The sequence below is a fragment of the Carya illinoinensis genome, chromosome 13, assembly GCF_018687715.1.
Source record: "Carya illinoinensis cultivar Pawnee chromosome 13, C.illinoinensisPawnee_v1, whole genome shotgun sequence".
In the NCBI taxonomy this organism is placed as follows: Eukaryota; Viridiplantae; Streptophyta; class Magnoliopsida; order Fagales; family Juglandaceae; genus Carya; species Carya illinoinensis.
In genome coordinates, this window is record NC_056764.1 from 30,572,248 (window position 1) to 30,580,692 (window position 8,445).

General features: G+C 37.4%; 1 long non-coding RNA gene and 1 pseudogene across 1 annotated transcript; both read left to right on the forward strand.

The window, feature by feature from the left end:
- Window positions 1-7,523, forward strand: part of LOC122291369 — a 96,946-nt pseudogene extending 89,423 nt beyond the window's left edge.
- LOC122291376 lies at window positions 4,632-6,386 on the forward strand. The gene is made up of 3 exons (XR_006236617.1): window positions 4,632-5,417; window positions 5,634-5,717; window positions 6,047-6,386. It is a non-coding gene; the product is annotated as an uncharacterized LOC122291376 (long non-coding RNA).
- Window positions 7,524-8,445: the final 922 nt, after the last annotated feature.

The following is an 8,445-nucleotide window of genomic DNA, read 5'->3' on the forward strand; positions in this document are numbered from 1 at the left end:
AAAGTGTTTTCCAAAATCCTGGTTCGCAGATTATCCCCTATTCTGAATAAAATTATCTCTCTGAAACAAGGTGCTTTTCTTCCTGGGAGAAGTATCTTTGAAAATATTTCTTTGGCTCAAGAAATGATACACATGCTTAATAAGAAGGTTAGAGGAGGTAATACTGTTAGTAAAATAGACATGGCCAAGGCTTACGACAGTATAGATTGGGACTTCTTAATTCATGTTATGGCTTCGTTCGGGTTTTCTGAGCGGTTTTGTAGCTTGATTAGAACTTGTATTTCAACTCCTTGGTTCTCGGTGGTTATGAATGGTTCAGCTAAAGGTTTTTTCTCTAGTGGGCGTGGATTGCGTCAAGGTGATCCTCTTTCACCTTATTTGTTTATTCTCGTTGAGGAGGTACTTTCCAGACTTTTAAAGCACAAGTTTACTAATGGGAATATTGTCCCGTTCTCGCATCCCCGAGGTACGCCTCTTGTTTCTCATCTTTTATATGCTGATGATATTGTGTTATTTGTAAATGGTGGAAGATCTTCTCTTCAAGAAGTCAGGGATATTTTTGCGACATACGAAGAATGGTCTGGTCAAATGGTGAGCAAGGAAAAATCTTGTATCTTTTTCTCTAAACATGCGACTGTTGGTCGGAAAAGGAGTTCTTTAATGTTGACATCTTTCTCTGAAGGGTTTTTCCCGGTAAAGTATTTGGGTGTTCCTCTAATGGTAGGTCGGATGAAACTCTCGTATTTTGATGATTTCTTGTGCTGCATTAGACAGAAATTGGAAGGATGGCAGAATCGGTTTTTATCCTCGGGAACCTGCCTTCTTTTATTAAGACATGTTCTTGCTAGTATGCCAATTCATTTATTATCTGTTTTGCATGCTCCTAAGGCTGTCATGACAGCCTTAAATCGTATTATGAGTAATTTCTTCTGGGGTTCCTGGAATGGAAAGCAAAAGCGTAAGTGGGTGGCTTGGGAAAAGATTTGTTCTCCGATTCGAGAAGGGGGTTTGGGTCTTCGGAAATTAAAGGAAGTTCGAGACTCTTTGTTTATGAAGCTTGCTTGGAATTTGTTGACAGGTGACTCGTTATGGGCTAATTTTTTCAAGTAAAAGTATGTAAAGAATCAGCATGTGACGTTGGTAGACCAACGGAAAGGAACTTTATTTTGGAAGCAAATTGTGGGTATGGTCCCAAAGGTCTTGGGCAATTCTTGGTGGCGAGTTCGGAATGGTGATGTGTCCTTTTGGAGAGATCCTTGGCTAAAATCGGGAGCACTTTTCAATTCTTGTGAGATAATTGAATATCCCCTGCTAAGAGTAAGGGAATGTAGGCTTCAACATGGATGAGATGTGGATTTGTTATATCATTTGGTGGGGGAAGCCAAAATGGAAGAAATTCTAAATTGCCTAGGGGAACAAAAAGAGGGTGGGGATTTATTGATTTGGAAGCCAAATCTGAATGGGGTTTTTTCATCGAAATCGGCTTGGGATTGTGTTCATGTTCGTGCACCGAAATCTGAATGGGCTTCTTGGATTTGGCACTCAGCGCTTCCAAAAAAATATTCAGTTACTATTTGGAAGGCTTTTAATTCTAGCCTTTCTGTTGATAGTATAATTAGCTCTTTGGGCATCCCTTTGGTTTCTAAGTGTGAATGTTGTACACAGGGGTGTGTGGAAGATCAGGATCATGTCCTCGCAACTGGGAAGATTGCTGGCGCTATATGGAGGTGTGCCTCTCTACAGCTGGGGATTCCATATGACCCTCAGAGATCATGGAGAGCAACTGTGGAAGTATGGTTTCGGCGTGCAGCTCATTCGACTCAAAAAGGTACTTTGATTGCTCTTATTCCTATTATTGTGACTTGGTCTCTTTGGGTGTGGAGATGTAAAGCACGTATGGAAGGTAAATGAGTTGCTGTGAGTTCTCTCTGGAGCTCCATTAAGGCGGCAATTGCATGGGTGGGAGTCCGCCTACGTGCTAGTAGAAAGATGAATGATGGAGATGAAAAAGTGTTAAAATTTTTTTCTATTCCTTTGAAACCTGTGAAGAGAAAGGAAAATCATTTTGTGCAATGGGTGAAAACGGCCGTGGGTTGGTTCAAATTAAATGTGGATGGGAGTTCTTTGGGAAATCCAGGTCGAATGGGTGCAGGGGGTACTATTCGAGATGAGAAGGGGAATCTTACTTGGGCTTTCGCAAAAGATTTGGGTCATGGCTCTAATAATGAAGCTGAGCTTATTGCTCTTTTTTATGGTCTCCAATACTGTAAGGACCTATTCATTCGAAGAGTGGAGATTGAACTAGATTCGTTGCTGGTGGTTCATTGGTTAGAAAAAGGGAGGTGTGGTATATGGTATCTTGAAGATTACTGGGAAAAGATTCAATCGATTCTTGCTACTTTGGAGTTTAAGGTAAAACATACTTATCGAGAAGGCAATGCAGGAGCTGATTTTTTGGCTCGCATAGCGTCGGATCAGAAAAATGGTACGTGGAATTCGTATAATGAAGTGCCTCATTTGCTCAAAAGGATTCTGAAAGTTGATAAACTTGGCATCCCAGCGATTCGTTCATAGGTTTTAATAAGGTGTTTGTTCTTGGTTTTATAAGTGCACCAGGTTTTTTTCTTGTGTTGGTTTCTTGGTTTTTGCAGGTTTTTGTTTTGGTTTTTGATTTAGGTTCGTTGGTTTTTTGGTTGGTTTGGTCCTTTTTAACACTTGGTTTTGGGCTTGTTTTAATGCTATCTTGTATGCCCCCAAGTGTCTTATTGTTACAACGGTTTTCCTCCGCCATAAGTGAGGCTTTTATTAATAAACTTGGGACAGGGCTACTATGTGGGTGGCTACTGGCTCTTCGGTAAAAAAAAAAAAAAAAAAAAAAAAAAAAAAAAAAAAAAAAAAGAAAAAGTGTTAGCATTTATTTTTGACAAACTTGGGCACAGTTACTTTCTATCTATCAAATATTTTTATTTTGACAAAATATTACAACCACAACATTATTTTTTTAATTTTTTACCAATTTATCCTTTTAATTTATTTACCCCTCTTCAATACCATTCATTTTCTTATTTAATGTCAAAATCTTTCAATATACGCCATTTTCAATTATCCACCAATATTTCCATAACATGTTATAGTTGGATCGATCAAGCTACCTGAAACTTGCAAGGTTTTTGCGGACAGCATTTCCACTTTTATTTTGGTCAATACAAGTAAGTCACAATTTTTTTTAGTACTTTGATTCTTGCAAGAGATTTGCATATGGTTGGTACGTAGTTCAAGTATCAATGTGCTTGCCGCTTCGAAGAAGAGAATGAGTAGCTTTGAGTGATAAATCCAAAGTTTGGTCTTTAAGGTTGACCTTTTTATGCTTCCTTTCGAGGGTTACGGCTTGGTGATGGAAGCCTCACTCTCACTCATTTGTTTGTGGCGTGTTGGGTGGCTAGATCTATGGTTACCTCAAGGCAACATAAAGATCCAAATCAGTTTGATAGTGAAAATTAAGAATAATTCATGCTAGCACTTAACTTTCTAAAGTTTTGGAAGAGAAAATTCTTATTCATTAAAAGAAAACATAACAATAAGGATGAAATAATAATGCAAACCAAAAATATAAATAGGGAACTCTAGGGTTGGCGCCATCTTGCCCTCCCTTCATAAAACATCTCATCTCATCTTACTTAATCATTATAATTTTTTCAAATTTCCATACAAAATAAAATAAATAATTCAATTTTTTCAAATTCCAATACAAAAATAATATTAAAATAGTATATTCTAATAATATTTTATTCAACTTTTAACTTTAATCTCAACTCATTTAATCTCTGAAAACAAACGAGGCCAAATCTCAATCTTAGATCCAACTCCTAAGTTTGAGGAAACCTATTTTTAAGGAAACAATATCTAATAACTAAAATAAAGGAAATAAACATAAACATATTAAAACTAGATAAATCTTCCAATTAAAAGGATCATGGCTGGTCATCACACTAGAAGTTGCCCAGTCCCCTAACATTAAGGAGTTTGCCTCCTCTCAACCTCTAAAATCAAGGAAGTGTGATCTTCCTCTAGTTGACCTTGTCTTAAATGCCCAAGCTCCCACCATCCGAACCATGCATGCACCCCAATGCCACCCTCGGCACGCATAGCCCTCCTAATAGTATTACGAATGATTCGTCTCGCATCTCCATCACTTGCCATGGGAGCCCAATGACTCAAAATGTTGGAACCTATAATCGTGGATTTCGACCATATGACCCGTGATTTTGGTTGGCATTAGTAAGTCGAGCAACAAAAGGTCAAGTCTAGCATAATTCCAACAAATTTGCGGCTAACTTTCTTTTTGACGTTTGAAATTTAGTCTCAAAAAGTGATTTTTACTATAGTGGGTTTTTCTTTCCGGCAAAAGAGGAAAAAGGTCACAAATTCAAATTTTTGAAGTAGGAAAACTCACTGGGAGTGGGATCGGCGATTGTTAACATTTTACGGTGACACTTGACGGCTGCTAAAACATTTCGTGCCAAGGAACTTTTTGCGGCGATAAGTAGTCGCCACAAAAAGTCTCGATTTCAAACTTCCGACTTCTATTTATTTTTATATTTCTGAGATTCTGCGTTGGGTATACCGTAGATCTTCATTGTTTCGTTCTTTCCTCTTTGTTGTATTCATTAGATGGAAATAATTAATTATATAAAAATCACCGTGGTGACTCCAAACTTCATTTGAGAATTAGTCTCTTCCATATTTCGGTTTTTTCCAAAACTCGAAAAATTGGAATCGGGCTATTCAAACGAATTTTGAAAAGAAAAATTATTAGCAGCATTGTATTTTACAATCTTGATCCTATATACAGATAGGACCTCTTTAATCTCTTGAATGGTTTACAGCCCTCAATAGTACTTTATTTAGTTAAAAGAATACAACCTAATACATGGCATCTCCTCCGTTGTCTTTGAATCACTATTATGTATCATGCACAATTTTTTTCTTTGGTTCTTTCTAATGCCTTTATCCCTCCACTCCTACAGCGCTTTCCCCTAGTCCTTCACATTTTTTTTTGCTATTCTTTAGCAAAATATTGGCTGTCAATTTTTCATTTTATATATTTGGATATTGAGAATTTAGTAATGCTTTTATAAAAAGATGGACGTTGAACTGTCATTTCTGCTGCTTCTTTTTCACTTATTGTTTTATGTCCCACTGGCTTAGGCAATCATGGGAAAGAATGGTTTTGGGAAGGCCATCTTGCGGATGATTAGTATTCTTTCATTTTGACATTGATCACTTATTGGTGGGTGGTTCTTTGTAAGATTTTCTTGCAGTCTAATACATTTGATTGTTATTTTCAGGTTTTGTAGTTTGAAAAGATTTCTCACAGGTGACATGCTTGTGGAGCTTAAGGAGATTGTGGGAAATAGGTAATTAATTATGAGGCAAATGGAAGAATAGTGCTTCTAGTCTTGATGAAGTTCCTTTGTTTATTGTGGTGACTAACGTCACTTTGTGAAGTTCCTTTTGGATTGGAAGTAGCCTCTCAATATTGTTGGTTTACTTTAAAAAGTAATTTGATTCAAGTAATATTCTTAATTTTGGTTGATGTGGATTTATTTTTGTGCATTCTTAACTGGTTGCAGGGGAGGAAAGTAGAAGACAATTTGGAGGTTTCCCCTAATCAGGAGGTCTTTGGTGAGGGGTGCCTTGGTGGAATTATGAACAAGGTAGCACTAAATAATTTTTCACACTCTACTTCTTTCAACTAACTCTCAGTTATGTGCGGTGTTATGGTAGATAAAATGTTTTGCAAAGACTCTTCCTCCTTGTCTTTGACCTCTATGCTTATATCTTTGATATAACATACCTGTATGCGTTTACTCATTTATCTTCTCTGATGATTCATGATTTCATATCGAGAAATGGTTGGTTTAAGAAGAGTTATATATATGTACATATATATAGGCTTATAATTAAAATATTGATGCTGGTTGATATGGTACCTAGCTCAAATCATAAAACCCCTTTTACCATAAAATAGATTTTCCTGTTGCAGTGTATAGCCGGCAATCTTGCTGTGAAAAACAAGCATCACAGAGAGATGGTTCTGAGAGATTTTCCCTTACCTTTTTCCAGAAATGCTCATTTCCGGTGCACTACTTTCACCACCAACAAACTTCATTCCTCGGTTAACCTGTATTACTAGAAGTCAGGAATTGTTTGATTATGATGGAAGTATGTATCTCAAATTTCTTATCAGATCCAGTTTCAATTTGACTTCTCCAAAGTAACACCTTTTCTCTTCTTTTTAGCACCCTCTATGGATTTCTTTGACTCCGCCGACGGACTCTCTCTGCATAACTCTTCATTCCTCTTTCTTTTTCTCTGCATTTCTCTTCCCCATCTGGGAGGAGGGTCTTCCTCGTCATCTTCTTCGTTATCCTTATCTTCGTCGTTGTTGTTGTTTATAGTGTTAGTAGTCGTTCTTGTTGGTGTTGGTGGCACTGTTGGGGGTATAAGGGTTATCTCCTGGCTGTCCCTTTTACTGAATTAGAAGGCCCATAAGAATATTAAGTTGGAAGTGTGTGTTTGACATGTAGAAGTGCAAAGAAGAAATATATAAATAAATAAATAAGCGATAATGTGATTCATCATTACCCGGTTGGCCACAATCTTCCGCAAAACTACAGGGTTTTGGCTTGATTACAGGAGAGGGTTACTGTGTAAGCTTAAGATGTAAGTTTATGAATGTTAGGTACGGAGGCTAAGGGGAGTGAAAAATAAGGGTTTTTCTAGAGTCATGCCTACCCCAAACATTAAATGGTTCTCATGTTTTGACAAAGAAGTTATTTTGTTGGGTGCATTCTTAAGTTGAAAGTTACTCGTTTAGATTTGTACAGGTTTGTGTTTTGTAGAGAAATTCTGTAAAATGATCCTGTCTTTCATTAGCTAGGATTGGAAGTCATTCCATGAGATCATAAAGTTAAGTTTTAACACCCTATTCTTGATTCTTGATTCTTGAAGCATCTCAACAATTGCAGGTCCCTGGTATCCTAATCTGTCCACATTCCTTGTCCTTCCGGCCTCTGATATTACCTGAGCATGTGACGCTGCGGGTGCAAGTTCCTTTCAATAGCAGAGGCCATGCATGGGTAGGAGATGCTCTTGTGTGCAGCATGGCGCCTTGGCCTGTGCCCACAGCTTGTCTAGTTGATTCCACAAGTGACTTCTTATGCAGCATCCATGAGGACCTCCACTGGAATCTAAGAAAGACCCAGTCTTTTGATGGTCCTCGAGATTCATAATTTCCTTTCTCTCCATTAGTTTATTACAAATGAAAGAAAGAAATTGTAGATGGTATTTACTTATTTTCTGAGACGCACTGCATAGTGTTATCGTAGAAGGGGCTTGGGGGGATGTAACTTAATTTTTTTTTGCTCCTTTTCTTATTGTTTTATCCCCCATATGAACAGCTGAATGTCAGCAGATAATGATGAAAAGTAGAAGATAGAAAGTGTTTGTTATAGGACCAACGTTTTAATTGTCAAAGAATATCTATCAACAAATGTTCTTGGGATTGGAATTTGCAGAAGGATACAAAATGTGATACAGAGTGAAATCTGAAATGAACTAAAATGAACTATTGTTTATTCAACGTAACTTTACAGTATGAATCCTCTGTATTTATAACAGAGAATAGAAAGAAGAAAGTAAAGAAGAAGTGAATAACAGAAATAACAGAAAGTGTAACTAACTAACTAACTATTACATTCACGTGTTGCAGTAAGTCTTCTTTTATCTGTGATAGTCCCCCTCAAGATGATGTGTATATATTATGCACATTCATCTTGGATAAAAGAACCTCAAATGACTTAGAACCCAAAGGTTTGGTCATTAGATCTGCAACCTGATGAGCAGAGGAGACATGCAAAGTGGTGATCAAACCTTCTTGTAACTTTTCACGCACCAAGTGACAGTCTATTTCTATGTGTTTAGTACGTTCATGATAGACTGGATTGGCAGCTATGTGAAGAGCCGCTTGATTATCACAAAATAGGAGAGCTGGTTGATTGTGCTGTTGATGCAGATCAGCAAGTAAAGCTTTGAGCCAAATAATTTCACAAACTGTGAAAGCCATTGATCTATATTCAGCCTCAGCTGAAGATCGTGATATTGTGTGTTGCTTCTTAGATTTCCATGATACAAGAGAGTTTCCAATAAAAATACAATAGCCACTAATTGATCTGCGAGTATCTGGGCAGCTAGCCCAATCTGAATCTGAAAAAGCTTTGATATGAACCTTTGATGAAGCTGGAAACAATAGGCCTTGTCCAGGGGCAGACTTGAGATATCTTAAGATTCTCATAGCAGCTTGTAAATGGGGCATTCGAGGGCTATCTAAAAATTGGCTAAGGTGATGTACTGCAAATGTAATGTCAGGTCTGGTATGAGTCA